This window comes from Equus caballus, chromosome 3 (genome assembly GCF_041296265.1).
Source record: "Equus caballus isolate H_3958 breed thoroughbred chromosome 3, TB-T2T, whole genome shotgun sequence".
NCBI classification, from domain to species: Eukaryota; Metazoa; Chordata; class Mammalia; order Perissodactyla; family Equidae; genus Equus; species Equus caballus.
The window spans coordinates 89655850-89675930 of NC_091686.1; positions in this window are offsets into that span (position 1 = coordinate 89655850).

Consider the following 20081-nt stretch of genomic DNA (forward strand, 5'->3'; position numbering starts at 1 on the left):
TTATTGTGATGGGCTGATACTGCACATAGACATCAAAACGTGGAACCCTTTAGAATTTTATCATCTAATACACAGTAACTACCTTCAGTAGTTACTGTATAACATACTACTTTAAGTATATTAAGTAGTATATTATACTACTTAAGGTAACATATTGTGTGTGCATGTATATATATTATATAACCTTCAGTAGTTACTGTATAATATAATAGGCTTAACATGCTTAATATGCTTAATAAGCTTAATATGCTTAACATGTATTATACATTTAAGTGTGTTTCATAAAGTTAATAAGACTAAAGGAGACATTGGGTGGAGGGAATGAAACACTATGCAGTTCTTCCTCACTTGGGACCTCTCTGCAGTCTCTGGGCTCCAGGATTGGTGTACTGGGATGTCTCTGATGCACAGTGAATAGATACTGGGCAACTAAGATGTTGGATCAAATCAAGTATAACAAAGATCACTTTATTTTCCAAGGTCAATTTTTAAAAAGGACAACCATGAGCAACATACCACAGTGACAATGAAATTTTATGTCATAACTTGCTAAAATGTTAGAGAATGCCACAGACACTTTATATGTAAATTCATTTATCTCCCTTGACTATTGAGAATCTTTGCTTTTATATTCAAATTTCTAGATTTTGTTTTCATTCACTGTACTTGCTGATCTTTTCTTGTTTATTCTTTAGTGAAGGACACAAGGAGAGAAGTAAAAAAATGCTATAATTCACATTTCTTTTTGTCTAGATTATTACAAACTTTAGACTTTAAGTTTGCCTATGGAGAAGCCAGGAAACTATGTTGAGAATCAAAGATAGCTTCAATTAAGATATATATAGATTTTAGGACTTTATTAAATACTCTTGATTACTTCTGTAAGTGATTCAGATAATTTAAGTTTTTTTCCTCCTTTTAAGTTAAGCCCACATTGAGGGTGGGCTAGTTAATTTATGGACTTTGAAAGCTTGTCTAGGTGGTTTTATAATTAGACCCTTCCAGGTAGCAGGAAATTTTGCTTTGCCTTCTCATTTAACAGCTGTGTTCCCAGCTGGGTCTGTTTGTTATAAATGAAAATGGCTCTTTAAATTTACATTCTCTGCATGACCAAGCTTAGCATCAGATGCAGTTTCTGGACAATGCCAAAGATAAGCACAAAGTAGTGTCAGATTGAAACTCTGGATCATAGTGTATTAGACGGCATTATCAGCCACAACTGTATATTTCTATTAAAGCCAAGTGATGTGACCAATGGATCTTTGAAAAGTGAATTGCTTCCAGTCTTTGAATGTTTTTGTAATGTGATTGAGATGAATCCCCACAATATGTCTATGGAGCATAACGAACTGTGCAATATGCAAGAACAGAGGTTGTGGCAATATAGGACACTTGTTGACCCAAATGATATTACTTTGCTTGAGGCCATGGGCTTATGGAAGAAGTAAATAGTTTCTTTAGATAGTACTCATCAAACATCATAGAGTGGCATGACGTCTTCCTATTTCTCTCTCTTAGAGTTCTTTTGCCTCACAGGTTACCCTCTTTGCCTTCCTTATTGAAATCAACAGAATGTGCAGACTTTACACTGGGTAAGTCCCTGCAGTGTCTATACCCATTTACTGAAAATCCACAAAGATTTTCAGTACAATAGGATAAAAAGAAAGAGGTGACAAGATGGTGGCATAGGTGTACTCTGAACTCACCTCCTCCCAGGGACACAACAAATTTACAACTACTCTGGGAAAAATTACCCCCAAGGGAGAACTGAAAACTGGATAAAAAGAACCCCCACAACAAGGGACAGTCCTGAAGAAAGAGGAAGAGGCAGAAATTCCTTTCTGGAGAGAAAAAAAGCCACCTTTGCAAGCCACAGTGCTTCATGGCTGGCCAGGAGCAATCCTAATGTATACAGCCTTCCCTGGAGGAGTGGGGGACCTGAGTGAGCAAGCATTACCGCTATAAGCATCCTTTGGACTCAGTACAACTGAGATGAGCATCATAATATCTAGCTTTGCTGGCCATTAACCATAATGAGGAATACCCCTAGAAAAGCTATCTGACATAAGGGAAAAAAAACCTGGCTCTTAAAGGGCCCATGCACAAATTCACCAATTTCAGAAAGCAACCTAAAATCACCAGAAAGAAAGGTGCACCATCCTTTGGTGAAAAGAGACTCACCTGATAGGGTCTGGGCGCATCTCAGTGGGAGGTGAGACCTCTCCAGGGGCTAATACATTGGCAGTAGCCATTATTGTGACCTAGTACAGGTGTGCTGACACAGATGCTGGCAGATGCCATTGGAGTTCTTCTCCTGGCCTGTTAGCCCAGAGTCTGCCCCACCCACTAGAGCAGCTATTTAATCCAGCTCAGCCAAGGCAGGCAGCCCACCCTAGGGACTGGCCCCAACCAACAGCAAGCCCTTGGGCAACTTGTGGGCCTGCATAGGCTGGGTGCCTGGATCCTCTCCAGCCAGGAAAGTGTATCTGCATCTGCAGGGCAGAGCATGAATGAGTGGGTGGAATGTGGGAGGCATTGGTGGAGTGTTTGGGGCCTCTGCAGTGGGGTGACTGGGTCTGCTTCAGGGGGTCAGGACACATATATGGGGCAGGACTGTGCTGATGGTGGGTATGGCCCTGTGGGTAGTGGGGCATGTCAGTTGCAGAAGATTTGTGCTTCTCAAAGAGCAACTTAGGGGATTGACCCCACCTTCCAAAGCCTGAAACAATTGGATGCTCCCATGCCTGAGGCCAGCTCCATTCAATTGCAATCCTGGGAGAGCTGACAACAGCCTTGCAGACCAGAGGCCTACAGCAATCATAAGCCCCTGAGCCTAGCAACCAGCCTCATTGGGGGCCTATTCACTTAACAGAAAAACTGCAATAAGAATGTGCTATTAGACCTTGTAGCCAACTTTGCTGGGGCTCCCCATGCTCAATAAAGTGACTGAAGGGTCTATAGCAGCCATACAGAGCTGAGCATTACAACCAGCAAGCCAGGGGGACAGTGTAGTCTCCTCGGGCACCTGTAGCAACAGCAACCTTTCCACAAAGAGAAGGACACATGTAGCCCAGACAAGGTCATTGTGGAATATTTGGAACTGGTGACAAGAGGAAAGCACACTGCTAGGCCTCATGAGGCATCTCTTACATAAAACCACTTCTCCAAGATCAGGAGATATAGCTGACCTACCTAATACATAATTTAAGCACAGAGAAAGAGGCAAAATGAGGAGGCAAAGGAATATCTTCTAAGTAAGGCAACAGGACAAAAACCCCAGAAACAGAACTAAATGAAACAGAAATAAACAATCTACCTGACAAAGAGCTCAAACAAAAAGTCACAAGGATACTCACTGATCTTGGGAGAAGAATGGATGAAGTCAGTGAGAATGTCAACAAAAAGTTAGAAAATATAAAAAAGATACAATCAGAAATGAAGAATACAATACTGGAAATGAAAAAAATTCACCAGGGGGACACAATAGCAGAGCAGATGATACAGAAGAACGGATCAGTGAGCTGGACAAAAGACTATAGGAATCACCCAAGCTGCACAGGTGAAAGAAAAAGAATTAAAAAGAACGAAAGCAGTTGACCTCTGGGACAACATCAAGTGCAGTAACATTCGTATTATAGGTGTCCCAGAAGGAGAAGAGAGAGAAAAAGGGGAAGAGAATTCATTTGAAGAAATAATAGCTGAAAAATTTCCTAACCTAAGGAAGGGGATAGACATCAGGTACATAAAGCACAGAAAGCACCAAACAAGATAAACCCAAAGAGGCCCACACCAAGACACATTATAATTAAAATGTAAGAATTAAAGATAAAGAGAGAATCCTAAAAGCTGCAAAAGAAAGGTAACAAGTTACATAGAAAGGAAACCCCATAAGGCTATCAGCTCACTTCTCAGCCAAAATCTTACATGCTAGAAGGGAGTGGCATGACATATTTAAAGTGCTGAAAGGAGAAAACCTAAAGCCAAGAATACTCTACCTGGCAAGGTTATCATTCAGAATGGAAGGAGAGATAAAGAGTTTCTCAGACAAGCAAAATTTATCATCAAGAAACCAGTTTTACAAGAAATGCTAAAAGGACTTATTTAATTGGGAAAGAGAAGACCACAAATAGGAATAAGAAAATTGTCTTAAAAAAAGGAAATAAAATCACTGGTAAATGCAAAAATTCAGTAAAGGTAGCAGATCAACCACATATCTAGATAACCTGAGGGTCAAAAGACAAAAGTACTAAAATTACCTATTTCTATGATAAGAGGGTAGCAGACACACACATACACAAAAAGAGGTTAGATATGATATAAAAAACATAAAATGTGGGAGGAGGGGAGTAAAAGAGTAGAGCTTTTAGAAAGTCAAATTGAAGAGACTTTCAACTTAATACAGATTGCTATATACGTAGGTTATTATATATTAACCTCATGGTAATCACAAAGCAGAAACCTGTAACAAATACATAAAAAATTAAGAGAACCCAAACATAACACTAAAGAAAGCCATCAAACTACAAGGGAAGAGAGCAAGAGAAGAAGAAAGGCACAGAGAAGAACTATTAAAATACCCAGAAAAAAAGTAACAAAATAGGAATAAATAAACACTTATCAATAGGTATTTTGAGTGTAAATGCACTAAATACTCCAATCAAAACGCATAGGGTGGCCATTTGGGTAAAAAAACCCCAACAAGACACATATATATAATGCATACAAGAGAAACACTTCAGATCTAAAGACACTCACAAACTGAAAGTGAGGGGATAGGAAAGATACTCCATGAAAATGGCAATGAAAAGAAAGCTGAGGTAGCAATACTTATATCAGACAAAATAGACTTTAAAACAAAAACTGTAACAAGAGACAAAGAAGGGCACTACATGATGATAAAGGGAACAATCCAACAAGACAATATAACACTTGTAAATATCTATGCTCCCAACATAGGAGCACCTAAATATATAAAGCAATTATTAACAGATGTAAAAGGAGAAACAGACGGTACTACAACAATAGTAGGGGACTTTAACACTCCACTTATACCAATGAATAGATCATCCAAACAGAAGATCAGTACAGAAACATTGGCCTTAAACTACACATTAGACCAGATGGACTTAGTAGGTATATACAGAACATTCCATCCAAAAACTGCAGAATACACCTTCTTTTCAAAGGCACATGGAACATTCTGCAGGATTGATCACACATTAAGCCACAAAATAAGTCTCAATAAATTTAAGAAGATTGAAATAACACCAAGCATCTTTTCTGACCATAAATGTATGAAACTAGAAATCAACTACAGGAAGAAAATCAGAAAAGCCACAAAAATGTGGAGATTAAAAACAATGCTACTGAACAATGATTGGGTCAATGAAGAAATCAAAGGAGAAATAAAAAAATACCTGGAGACAAATGAAAATGAAAATATGACATGTCAAAATTTATGGGATACAGCAAAAGTGGTTCTAAGAGGGAAGTTTATAGCAATACAGTCCTACCTCCAAACACAAGAAAAATCTCAAATAAACAATCTAACAGTACACCTAAAGGAACTGGAAAAAGAAGAACAAACATAGCCCCAAATCAGTAGAAAATAGGAAATAACAAAAATCAAAGCAAAAATAAATGAAATAGAGACTGAAAAAACAATAGAAAAAAATCAGTGAAACCAAGAGCTGGTTCTTTGAAAAGATAAACAAAATTGACAAACCTTTTGGTAGACTCACCAAGAAAAAAAGAGAGATGACTCAAATAAATAAAATCAGAAATGAAAGAGGAGAAATTATAACGGGTAATTCAAAAATGCAAAAGATTGTAAGAGAATACTATGAAAAGCTATATGCCAATGAATTGGATAATCTAGAAGAAATGGATAAATTCTTAGAATCATACAACCTTCCAAAACTGAATCAAGAAGAAAGAGAGAATTTGAATAGACCAGTCACCACTAAGGAGATTGAAACAGTAATCAAAAACCTCCCCCAAAATAAAAGTCCAGAACCAGATGCTTCCCTGGTGAATTCTACTAAACATTCAAAGAAGACATAATACCTATCCTTCTCAAACTCTTTCAAAAAATTGAAGAGCAGGAAAAGCTTCCTAACTCATTCTATGAAGCCAACATTATCCTGATACCAAAACCAGACAAGGACAAAACACAAAAAGAAAATTACAGGCCAACATCACTGATTAACATCGATGCAAAAATCCTCAACAAAATACAAGCAAATCGAATACAACAATGCATTAAAAAGATCATACATCATCATCAAGTGGGTTTCGTTCCAGGGATGCAGGGATGATTCAACATCCACAAATTAAGCAAAGTGATATACCACATTAACAAAATGAAGAATAAAAATCACATGATCATCTCAATAGATACAGAGAAAGCATTTGACAAGATACAGCATCCATTTATGATAAAAACTCTGAATAATATGGGTATAGAAGGAAAGTACCTCAATATAATAAAGGCCATATATGACAAACCTACAGCTAATATATTCTCAATGGAGAAAAATTGAAAGCTATCCCTTTAAGAACAGGAACCAGGCAAGGGCTCCCACTTTCACCACTCTTATTTAACATAGTATTGGAACTCCTAGCCAGAGCAATTAGGCAAGAAAAAGAAATAAAAGGGATCCAAATTGGAAAGGAAGAAGTGAAATTAACTATTTGCAGATGACATGATTTTATATATTGAAGACTCTAAAGAGTCCACCAAAAAACTTTTGGAAATAATAAATCAATACAGTAAAGTTGCAGGATGCCAAATCAACATACAAAAATCAATTGCGTTTCCATACACTAACAACTAAGTAGCAGAAAGAGAAATTAAGAATGCAATCCCATTTACAATTGCAGCAAAAGGAATAAAATACCGAGGAATAAACTTAACCAAAGAGGTGAAAGATCTGTACACTAAAATCTACAAAACATCGTTGAAAGAAACTGGAGACAAAAAGAAATGGAAGGATATTCCATGCTCTTGGATTCCAGGAATTAACATAGTTAAAATAATCCATACTTCCTAAAACAATCTACAGATTCAATACAATCCTGATCAAAGTTCCAATGACATTTTTCACAGAAATAGAAGAAAGAATCCTAAGATATATATGGAACAACAAAAGACCTCAAATAGCTAAAGAAACCCTGAGGAGAAAAAAAAAAAGCTGGAGGTATGACACTCCCTGATTTAAAAATATACTACAGGGGCCGGCCCCATGGCCAAGTGGTTAACTTTGTGTGCTCTGCTACAGTAGCCCAGGGTTTCGCTGGTTCGGATCCTGGGTGCAGACATGGTGCCACTCATCAGGCCACGCTGGGGCAGCATCCCACATGCCATAAGTGGAAGGACCCACAACTAAAAATACACAACTATGTACTGGGGGGCTTTGGGAGAAAAAGGAAAAATAAAAATCTTTAAAAAAAAAATATATATATATATATAATAATATAATATATATATACTGCAAAGCTATAGTAACCAAAATTGCATGATACTGGCACAAAAGCAGACACACAGATCAATGGAACAGAATCGAGAGCCCAGAAATAAATCTACACATTTATGGACAGCTATTTTTTGACAGGGAGCCAAGAACATACAATGGAGAAAGGAGAGTCTCTTCAAAAAACGGTATTGGGAAATCTGGACAGCCACATTCAAAAGAATGAAAGTAGACCATTATCTTAGACCATACACAAAAATTAATTCAAAATGGATTGAATGTAAGACCCGAAACCATGAAACTTCTAGAAGAAAATATAGGCAGTACACTCTTCAACACCGGTTTTAGCAGCCATCAGTTTTAACAGCATATTTTCAAGTACCATGTCTGACTGGGCAAGGGAAACAATAGAAAAAACAAAGAAATGGGACTACATCAAACTAAAAAGCTTCTGCACAGCAAAGGAAACCATCAACAAAATGAAAAGACAATCTAATAATTGAGAGAGGATATTTGCAAACCATATATCTGATAAGGGGTTAATCCCCAAAATATGTAAAGAAATCATACATAGCCCAACAAAAAAGCTAACAACCCAATTAAAAAATGGGCAAAAGAGGTGATGGCCCGGTGGCACAGCAGTTAAGTTCTCATGATCCTCTTCGCCCGCCCGGGGTTTGCCGGTTTGTATCCCAGGTGCGGACTTGGCACAGCTTGGCAAGCCATGCTTTGGCAGGTGTCCCACATATAAAAAAGTAGAGGAAGATGGGCACGAATGTTAGCTCAGGGCCAGTCTTCCTCAACAAAAAGAGGAGGATCGGCAGTAGATGTTAGCTGAGGGCTAATCTTCCTCAAAAAAAAAAGAAAGGGCAAAGATCTGAACAGAGATTTCCCCAAAGAAGATATAGAGATTACCAACAGGCACATGAAAGGATGTTCAATATCATTAACTATCAGGGAAATGCAAATGAAAACTACAATGAGATATCACTTCACTCCGGTCAGAGTGGCTATAATTAATAAGACAGGAAACATCACGTATTGGAGAGGAAGTGGAGAGAAGGGAACTCTCATATACTGCTGGTGGGAGTGCAAACTGGTGCAGCCACTATGGAAAACAGTATGCAGATTCCTCAAAATAGAACTGCCATATGATCCAGCTATTCCACTGCTTTTTATTTATGCAAAGAACATGAAAACACAAATGCGTAAAGATACATATACCCCTATGCTCGTTGCAGCATTATTCAGAATAGCAATACTTGGAAGCAACCTCGCTGCTCATCAAGGGACGAATGGATAAAGATGTGGTATATATACACAATGGAATACTACTCAGCCATAAGATACGAGGAAATCCATCCATTTGTGACAACGTGGATGGACCTTGAGGGTATTATGCTAAACGAAATAAGTCAGAGGGAGAAAGTCAAATACCAAAGGAGCTCACTCATAAGTGGAAGTTAAAAACAACAACAAACAGTCACCTAGAGACAGAGACTGGATTGGTGGCTACCAGAGGGGAGGGAGGGAGGAGGGCGAAAGGGGATTAGGCACATGTGTGTGGTGATGGATTGTAATTAGTCTTTGGGTGGTGAACATGATGTAATCTACACAGGAATCTAAATATAATGATGCTCACCTGAAATTTATATAATGTTATAAATCAACATTACCACAATAAAAAAAGGCTAAAATAAAGTTAGGACTTGCTTTGTTTTTTCTATTAACATCTATGGAAGAGAGTTGGAGGAGTGAAGCTACAATAAAGCTACAAAAATATAAACATATACTTTGACTTCCCTAAAAATTGTTTAAATTATTATTTTTAATTATTTTTAAAAGCGTCATCTATGAAAAGACAATTGTATACACTTAAAAATGACTTTTCCCACCTCTTTGGAGAGGAGACTATTAATTCGGTATACATCGACCTCCAGGACATCCTTAAACTCAGCAACGTTGTTAAAAAAGGATATGTGTATTTTTTTTTTTTAATTTTATTTTTTCCCCTTTTTCTCCCCAAAGCCCCCTCGGTACATAGTTGTATATTCTTCGTTGTGGGTCCTTCTAGTTGTGGCATGTGGGACGCCGCCTCAGCGTGGTTTGATGAGCAGTGCCATGACCGCGCCCAGGATTCAAACCAACGAAACACTGGGCCGCCTGCAGCGGAGCGCGCGAACTTAACCGCTCGGCCACGGGGCCAGCCCCAAGGATATGTGTATTTTAAAAACGTGTATCTGTATTGTGAAATTTTCTGGGGAAAAAGTTCTTTTTTTGTTTTTCTTTCTGTTTTTAGATCTCAAAGAAACCCAGACACTGTTGAGAACCACAGCTATTGAGTATATTTTTCTCTAATTTTGGTAACATTTTTAATTGAATGAAGTATGTTCAACCTGAAATGTTTGTCATTTCACCACTACCCAGTAGTCTGTAATGACTGTGTATCACATGATTAAAAAACTCCCACTCATTTGCTCTCTTTCTGATTTCATCTATTTTCATCACTCATCATTCTGTTTTGCACTATCTGGTGAAATTTTGAATATTGACTATACCTAATAGAAATAAAGTGAGACATAATTCAAGTACCCTCTCAATGAATTAAGTGAGGACTGTTTTTGCTCAGGAATTCTTGGGTTAATTGCTAATAATGTAGTTTTTCACTTTTTCTCTTTTATTATCATAGACACTGCACAGATGAATGGTAAAGTTTGAAAATAATTTATTAGGGTTTCCAGCAAAAGCTACTGTTTATTTAAAACAGAAACTATTTAAAACATATCAAAATAGATTAAATTTTAGGTTATGTGATTATGTTTCTGCACATTTATCTTTTAGCATTGAGACAAGATCCTTACATACATGAGCCATTATTCCTGGCTTAATCTAGGCAAATAAAATTAGTACTTATAGTTCAACTTTCTATTCTGTTTGCATTAACTGAAATTCCAGCACAAGGTCCCAGTTAAAACTTAGCACCTGAATACTTTAGTTAAGACTCCCAAATGACACTGTTGATTTATAAAACTTCACCCAAGTCATTTTTGTATTGGAATATAACACCCTTTATATGTCTCACTAAAATTGGTTCTGCTTATACACAGGGAATAAGTGGAAAAATTATTCAGTCAAATCTTTTTCCCCCACCATTTTGAGAGGTGTTTGTAAGAAAATTCCACTCACGTTAAAGTTAATTTTTGTTGCCTTACTTAGTCGTCTTTGCATTAGTAATTTATACTTTTTGATCATTTATCATGTGCCAAGTAAACACTTCACATGCAGTTTCTCATTTAATTCTCATTGCATATACAGGAGGTGGGAGCTATTATTATTTTTATTTCACAGGTGAGGAAACTAAGAGTGAGAGAGGACGAGTCACTTGCCCAAGACTACACAGAGGGTGAGTAGTGAGGCCAGACTGATGACAGACTACAAACACTTAACTACAACATTATACAGTCGATCCTCCATATTCCTGGTTTCCACAATCTTGAACACATCTACTTGCTAAAACTTATTCGTAATCCCCAAGTCAATAGTTGCTGCATTTTTGTGGTCATTTGCAGACATGTACAGAATAGCAAAAAATTTGAGCACCAGAGGTTTGCATTCCCAGCTGAGGTCCAACAAGGCAATACTCTGCCATCTTGTTTGAGCTTTCTTAATGCAAGCAAGTATTCTTCTCGTGGTCTATTTAATGCCACATTTTTTGCATTTTTGTAATTGTTTTCGGTGATTTCTCTGCTTAAAATGGCACCCAAGCAGAAGTGCTGTGTAGTGTTCCAAAGGGCAAGAAGGCTGGGATACGTCTTACAGAGAAAATACGTGTTGCATAAGCTTCATTTAGGCATGAGTTATAGTTCTGTTGTCTGTGAGCTTGATGTTAATGAAGAAACCATACGTGTGAAATGAAGTGTCTTTAAACAGAACACACATAAAACAAGATTAGCACACTCACACTGGGGAATTGAGGAAATTTTAATTAAGGGACTCTTTACAATAGTATGGTCTGACTTTAGGAAAACCAGCAGAGAATAGTTTTGCACTCAGGCTTACAACGGAAGAAGCCAATATCACTCTCTGACCTAAAGAGGCAATTTGAGGGAATTATTTGCAAAATCCAGAGTGGAGCTGGGACCTTTGGTAGAAAGATGCATTGAGCTGCAATCTAACAGAAAGGGAATTGGGGGAATAAATGATCAGATTTCACTCATATCCTGTCCTTGAATCTCCTGCCAGAGGGGAGCACTGACAACTGTACCAGAAGCCAGAGGACAAAGGATCCCATTGATGGAATCCATTCAGTCACATTCCATGATGCAGAGCAGGGAGAAGAATAGAGAATAAATCCAGAATGGCATGTGAAAAAATATCCAGCAGAATATCAAAAATAGATGAAGACACTATGAGAAAATGAATGTATTAGACAATTTCTCTTTTGAGCATGGATTAAAAATTTCTAAATATTAATTAGCCAACAAAATTCACCAGCATATTTTTTAAAACATACTATGAATCAAAGAGTAAATATCTCAGGAATGCAAGGACAGTCAACATCAGGAAAGGTAATAACATAATTTATCATACTAATGGATGCAGAGGAAAAATGTGATCATTTCAGTATACACAAAAAAAGCTTTTGATAATGTTCAAAATCCATTTGAGATTATTTTTAAAGAAGCCGCTTAAAAAGCAAGAATAGAAGGAAACTTTCTTAATCAGGTAAAATCTCTCTCTCCTCACCTCTATTGACAGTTATCCCAAATTGCAATATAAAGCAAAACAAACAACAAACACAAACCAATATTAAATGTTATAGTTAATGAAGAAATTTCAGAAGCTTCCTTTTAATATTAGGAATTAGGCAAAACTCTGATATACTAGTGTTTAACACAGTATTGGAAGTTCTGTCCAATTAAATATAAAGAAAAAAAGCACGTATGTGAATTAAAAGGAAGAAGACAAATGTTCAGTATTTGTAATTAATTGATCATTTACAAAGAAAACCCCCATATAATCAGCAGGAAAACTATTAGCACTATTAACATTGCAGCAAGATCAATGTGGAAAAATCAATAGCATTTCTTTGCAACAGAAATAAACATTTAGAAATTGAAATAGAAAATAGGATATTATTTACAATCACAATAAAGACTATGAAGCATTTAGAAATTAACCATTCAATTCCTGAAGTAACAAGTTTAGAATTCATTCCCCATGTCTTGTTTTCTTTTGCTCCTCATGTCTAATTTATCATTGTCTAAAATATTTCCCAAATCTGTACACTTCTCTTCACCTCCATTGCTATCACCTTTGTTAAAGTAACCATCATGTCTAGATTTCTGTTCAGTGAAGTCACCATTGACAAATTTAATACACAGTTGACAGACTAGAAGAAAATATTTGCAACATTAAAAAGTAAACTTTTAATTTTAAAATAGTTTTATATTTACCAAAAAGTTGCAAAGATAGCACAGAGAGTTTATACATACTCTACAGCCACTTCCCCTTATTGTTAACATTTTATATTAGCATGATTGCTTTGTCACAACTAATGAATCTACACTGATATAATATTAACTAAAGCCTATACTTTATTCAGATTTCCTTAGTTTTTATCCACTACCCATTTTCTGTTCCAGAAAACTGAAAATACTCTTACATTAATTCATAATCATAAAATAAAATATAAAATTTTAAAAAACTACAGACGGCATTTTATACTCATAAAATTGGTAAAAATGAGAACATTAAATAAATCAGTGGCTGTTAAAGACGGGAGGAATTGGGAATCTTGTTTTTATTTTTGAGAATGTAAATTAGTGAAGTCCATTTTAGAGGGCAAAACTGGCAGTATTTTAGTAAAATTGAGTAAGTGCCTACTCACTCCAAGAGACTTGTCTTCAGGTACACAGAGACATTTATAAGGATATTTACTACAATATTGTATGAAGAAGAAGTTGGAGGCAACCTATATGCTTGTCATATATGAATGGGTAAATGACATGCAGTTATGCATATCATAGAAAATTAATCAGAAGAAGAAACCTAGATTTACATATAACAACATATCCTGGATATCAAAAACAACGTTGAAAGGGAAAAGCAAGAAATAGAACATAATTTACAGCACTGTATTGTTAAAAATATATGTGAAAAACAATACTAACTTTTTTGCACATATACATAGAGATAAATAAATAGATGGAAATTGATCTAAAGGCCATGCATTAAATACAAACTCTGGTACTGAAGGGGTGGGGTTAACTTGGATGGAGGGCAAAGAGGAAAGGCAAGTAAATAATAATAAATTTTAAATATACAGAACATAGTCTGTTGATATTTTGTTATAAATTGAGAAGTAAAATCAACTCAGTTCTTTAGGGTCAAAAAAGTCCCCAACAATATCCCAACCAAAGCATACCAACCAATCAACCAACCAACCAACCAACCAACCAACCAACCAACCAACCATCGTGACCATCAGCAACAGAGTTCTAAGGTATAAATAAAACCATTTGATATGCTGTTAGATTTTAAAATGACAACACATTGATCATTTAATAATTCAGTAAATATTTTTGAACTTTCAAAGTATTGTACTGGGATCAACTGAGGAATATAAAAATGTGTATCTAAATCAAATTTAGTTTTCTGAATAGTTTATCACATTAGTATGAGAACTAGTGTGACGTATAACAGCCTTTGTGAAACTCACCTTACCAGCATATTAGTTTTATGTTTTTCCTTGATGTTGCAGGCTTTTTTTTAATTTTAAAATTTACTTCTCATAGACTAAAATCATCGATTTAAAAGCCCTAGGGAAAGTCCATTATTATGCATTCCATTCAGTTTCTAACACTTGATTGTCTTTTAAAATATAATGTGACATTATTTATAGTATGCTTGTCTGTGAAGAATAACTCTGAAAACAATTTTTGTAGATACTGCTGAAATTTGAACTTGTACTCCTTTTCATTTCCCTTCTCTGTGAAACTTGTCAGATTCAACATTATTCTTAGATTCAAAGCTATTATTAATTCATCATTACCATGCAGCTTCTCTTTTATATATAAAGCTTACAGTACTAAGCAGTTCTTGAATGTGTTGGCACTATGATTCCATTACTTCAATAAGTTAAAGTCAAGAAAAAAGCAAAAAAAATTCCCTCAACTTTGATTTTGATTGTATGACACATAATCTCCTTCTAGTGCAATGTCTAAATTTTAGTTGAACACAAAATATATTTCTTAATCTGGTTTATTACTATACATACTTTTTTCAGGTAACAATGTATCTTGGAGATCTCTCCATAGTTGTAGATAGAGATATTCTTCATTCCTTTGTACAACCACATTGTAATTCATTATGTGGATGTACCATTATTTATTCAACCTATCCTCAAATAGTGGACAATTAAAAGGGACAAGTGGTCAGGATAGCTCTTCTAATTTCTGGGTGTTTCGAGCTCCGTCTTTTATTGTCTTTGTTAATTGTTCAAACATAAGACCTGGAGATATTCTACAGTGGCCCTCCTAATGTTCTGGTCCTTCCTTTTCACTTGTATCAATTGTCCTAGTTGCTAATTTTGGATTCTATTCCCAGTGGGTTCTCCTTTCATCCCGAAGGGAGCTACACCAGCCTTCTCTAGCTCCTCTAAACCTCACTCAGGCTCCGCACATTCATCTGTGACTTGGAGAATATGGTAAACTTGCCTGGTTTCAGTTGTTCTCTGAAGGCTTGCTGCTTTTCCCAGGGAGCACCTGTTGGAATTCAGGGTATTTCCTGTTCTTACATCTGTGAGATGCCTCATTACTGCCCTCTGTCACAAATGTGATACCTACACAGGTTGTACAGCTGCAGAGTTTGTTACCAGATTTAGCAAATGAAGAGTTGCCAGATTTAGCCAATACAAATTCAGGACACCCAGTTAAATTTGATATTTAGATGAACAATGTATAGTTTTTATTATGATTATACTGCATGTAATATTTGGGACACACTTGTACTAAAAAATTATTCAAGTTTATTTTTTAGGTTCTTTTGATCCTTATGGATAGACTCAGAGAGATTTAAAAGCAATGCCACCACAGTGGTCATCAACATAGTATTCCTATTTTTTGGTTTTTATATTTTTATTTTGGTTACATCTTCTAGTTACTAAATGATCCCTTTTTCTTATTCACTTTTTCTTTATTTGAATTACACAATAATATTAGGTGTGTTTTCCAGAAAGATGCAGCTTTCTAATTCTACCTTTCTATGAATGTCCAGGGATATTTGTAACTAGCAATGTGTTGTGGACTGAAGTTTGCATCCCCCAAAATTCATATGTTGAGATCCTAACCTCCAATATGATGATATTGGGAGGCGGGGCCTTTGAGAGCAGATTAGGTGATGAGCGTACAGCCCTCATGAACGGGATTAGTGCTCTTATAAAAGAGGCCCCAGAGAGCTCTCATGCCCCTTCCATCACAGAGGACACCAAAAGAAGACTGTCTACGAACTAGGAAATGGGTTCTCACCAGACTCCTTGATCCTGGACTTCCCAGCCTCCAGAACAGCGAGAAATAAATGTTTGTACTTCAAGCCACCTAGTCTAAGGTTTTCTCTTATAGCAGCCCAGACTGACTAAGACAGATGCATCAGCTGTAAATTCATCTAGCTCTGCTTCATATATGTGTGGTCAGGGTATTGATTTGGTTGGTGGTAAGGCCTTTTGATAGATCACTAATTTACAGTAAAATGCAGTTTATTTTGAAGTGATATTTCCAACTCAATAAATCATGTCATAGTTTAAAGGAAGAGTCACTTATGGCCTTGAAAGGAGAAAAATCTTAGGATAACATTTAAAAGAGAAAAAAATAACTGTCTTAATGGAAAAGAACAAGAGTTCCAGCTATATCAAGCAGCACTTATCTGTTCATAAATGTAATGAGGGCAAGGCATCAAAGAGAAGAGAACGCAACATTTTCAGCTCATAAGAGGAGAAAGGGATTAAGAGTCCTAACTAAAGAGGCAACAGATGTGTCAACAGTCAAGAAAATGGCAAAGGGCTTTTAAAGGGCAATAAATTCTTGGGATATCAGTTGATAAATACACACACATACAAATATAAAAGGAAATGTGGACTAAAAAAGCATTAATTTTCTAGGCAAAAAGGGCTAATATCTATATGACCTCCCCCCCACACACAAATAAAAGTCACCTCCCATATTTAGGTAGAATATGGAATAATATTTAAGAATACAATTTAGAAAATGCTCTCGTTCCAGAATACCTGGATACTCTAAATCAGGCCTTTCTGTCTATCAGATACAGTAAACACAAACATAAACCAAGATTATAGACAAAAAGGGCATAAAAGCAACAAACAACAATAGAAAATGTGCAGAGAGAACTTCACACGAAAGCGTGTCTGTGATGGAAAGGCACCCATTATGGAGGGTGGAAGATAGTATGATTCTAAGATCTTTGAAGAAAGAAAGCAAGGGAAATATAGAAGACTAAGTAAAATTTTAATGAAGAAGGAATGAAATTAGAATCATTAAGGCACGTTTGACTAACTGCCAGCCCACAACATGTACCACCACCACCGGAGGTCACACAGCAGATGAAGAAAGAAGACCAAGAAGGAATGTTACGGCATTTGTAGGCTGACTTTGACTTTTACAGCTTGGCATTTCAATAGCCACTATTAGAACTACCTTTTAAAATGCTCTTTTTAGTATGTTTATATGCAAGGAAAATAAGCCATACTAAACCACTTATACTGTTCTATAAAGTGGGTTTTTTTACTGAGGTTTAAATTTTTTTTTTTGGATGAAGATTAGCCCTGAACTAGCTGCTGCCAATCCTCCTCTTTTTGCTGAGGAAGACTGGCCCAGAGCTAACATCCATGCCCATCTTCCTCTACTTTATATGTGGGACGCTTACCACAGCATGGCTTGCCAAGTGGTGCCACGTCCGCAACCGGGAACCGAACCAGTGAACCCTGGGCTGCCAAAGCAGAATGTGCGAACTTAACCTCTGTGCCCCTGGACTAGCCCCTGAATATAAATTTTGAAGTGCTGGATTGCAACTGAAGTGTTGGATGTTGAAAAAAATATTTTCTCTATTAGCTAATCATACTCCCTGGTCAATTTTGGTGATAACTTAGATAGGCTATAGACATTTTCAAGGTTTTCATAAACTTGAAATATTTGCAAACTAAGAAAAAAATAGATTATGTCAAACATCACTTTTAGGAAGGGAAGGGTTTGTACACAAAATATTATTTTGGAATTCTCTAAAGTCTTGCCCTTTGGGTTGCCAAAGATGTCACTGAACGAGAAGGGACATTAAATGCTATGCAAAAATCAGGTAAGCTGAAAGTAGAAATTTGAATTCTAAGTGAAAAGCGGTAGATCATTAACCATCTAGAGCGTCACTTTATGAACAAGTTGTAAACCAGTCTAAAATTCAACCAATCTAAAAGTAATCAAAGCATTCCAGAGCAACTACATTGATAAGGAATAGAAAATTAGACTTCAAATGGGAAGGTAAGGAGGTTATTTGTTGATATTGCTTTTGTTTTTGAAAAAAAAATATTTTAAGCATCAGTTTTAAGTGTGATAGGAAAAGTTCTATAATGAATACATTTATAACAGTAAGTTAAAAATATTAGAACATAATGATAATTATGCCCATAAAAGAAATATGTAAAATTTTTGTTAGATTCAGCAAGGATGAGGAGAGGATAGAGCTGCAGTGCTCTGTAGAGTCCCCCCAGCCATATGCAGCTTTAGAGCACTTGCAATGTGGCTAGTCTGAATTGAGATGTGATGTAAATGTAAAATACACACAGGATTTCAAAGACTTAGTTTCAAAAAATGTGTAAAATATCTCAATCATATTTTATATTGATTATGTGTTAAAATAATGATATTTCGGATATACTGAGCTAAATAAAATATATTATTAAAATTAATTCCACCCGTATGTAGTAAAGAATTTAACCTTACTCAAGAGAAGTCTGGCCTTGTCTTCAGCTCCTGGGAGGTAACGTCTAAGCCCTTGGAATGTCCTGCCTGATTAGTGTCTTTTTTACCCGGAAGTCTTGGACGCCAGCAGATAGTCTAAGAATGTGATTTATGATGGGGATGTGATTTAGGATGGGGACTTTGAGTCACAAGGTATCAGCTCAAACTTGGGAGGGACTGGTTCACTCACTGGGGTCAACCGGGTGGGCAGCCAACCATTTCTATGTGATGCAGCTCCAATAAAAACTCTGGACACCAAATCTCAGGTGGCCTTTCCTTGTTGGCAATACTCCATGCATACTGCCTCACATTGATGCTGAGAAAGTTAGCACTGTGCATCACGCCCCTGGGAGAGGGCGACTGGAAGCTCCAAACATGGAACTTTCCTGGACTCTGCCCCACGCATCTCCTCTCTTGGCTTATTTGAACCTCTATGCTTTCATGGTAATAAACTCTAACCATGAGTGTAAATGCTTTCAGTGAGTTCTATGAGAACTTCTAGCAAATAATTGAAACTGTGGGTGGTCTTATGGACACTAAACTTACAACTGGTGTCAGAGGTAACAGTGATCTTGAGGATCCCCAAACTTGCAGTTGGTATTAGAAGGGAGGGTGGTCTTCTGGATTGCTCCTAAACTTTGTACCTGTGTCTCACTATTTTGTTTAATGTGGCTACTAGAACTTCGAAAAGTACAAACATGTCTCACTTTTGTGGCTTGCACTGTATTTCCTTTGGAATACATCACTGGACTAGAACCAGTGTCTGGCAGGAAAAGGTGGAAGAAGGCAGCCTAAGTTACCACAGCTCAACGAAGGGAACAATTATTTAAATGGAAATTAATTATTTAAGTACATAAATTATTTGGATTCTAATCATCCAGTTGGAACACATTGTCATCAGTTTGATCCACAACATGTTCACAAAGAAACTTCAGTGAGTTGCAAAGGAAGTAGTTAAAGAGTTGCTGTAACTTCGTATGAATCCTTCTCTTTGTTTACAAACAAAAAACCAAAATTAAACAGAGCAAATAAACAAACCTACTTTTCAAATGAGCTAGAAATTAGAGTTAGTATAAGAAAGTAATTACTATCGTAACTCTGCAGCCAGACAGCTTGGTTTTGAAACCCACCTCCACCATTTGCTGGCTGTGTGAACTTAGACAAATTATCTAATTATTCTGTGCCTCAATTTAATTCTAAGTAATGGTAGAAATGATAGGGTACTTATCTCACAGGACGGTTGTGAGGATTACATGGCTTAATATAAACAAAGTGCTTACAACATTGTCGGCACATGGTGTGCAGGAGTCAGTGTTACAGTTATTATTGCTGTTGTACATATGAAGACTTGTGTAAATGGTGTCATTCCCTATCCAATCATCATTATCTTCTTTACCTCATCCTCTACATCCAGTGACTCACTAAAGACTTCATCTGGTTGATAAAGCTCTTCTGAATCTGTCTCTTCTACTCAGATCTCTCTGCCACAGAAACTAGTTCAGGTCTTTCTCTTTGCTTGGCTGGATCATTTAAAAAATTTCTTCAATGGTCTTAAATTGTCTTCCTGCTTCCTCTCTCCTACTTC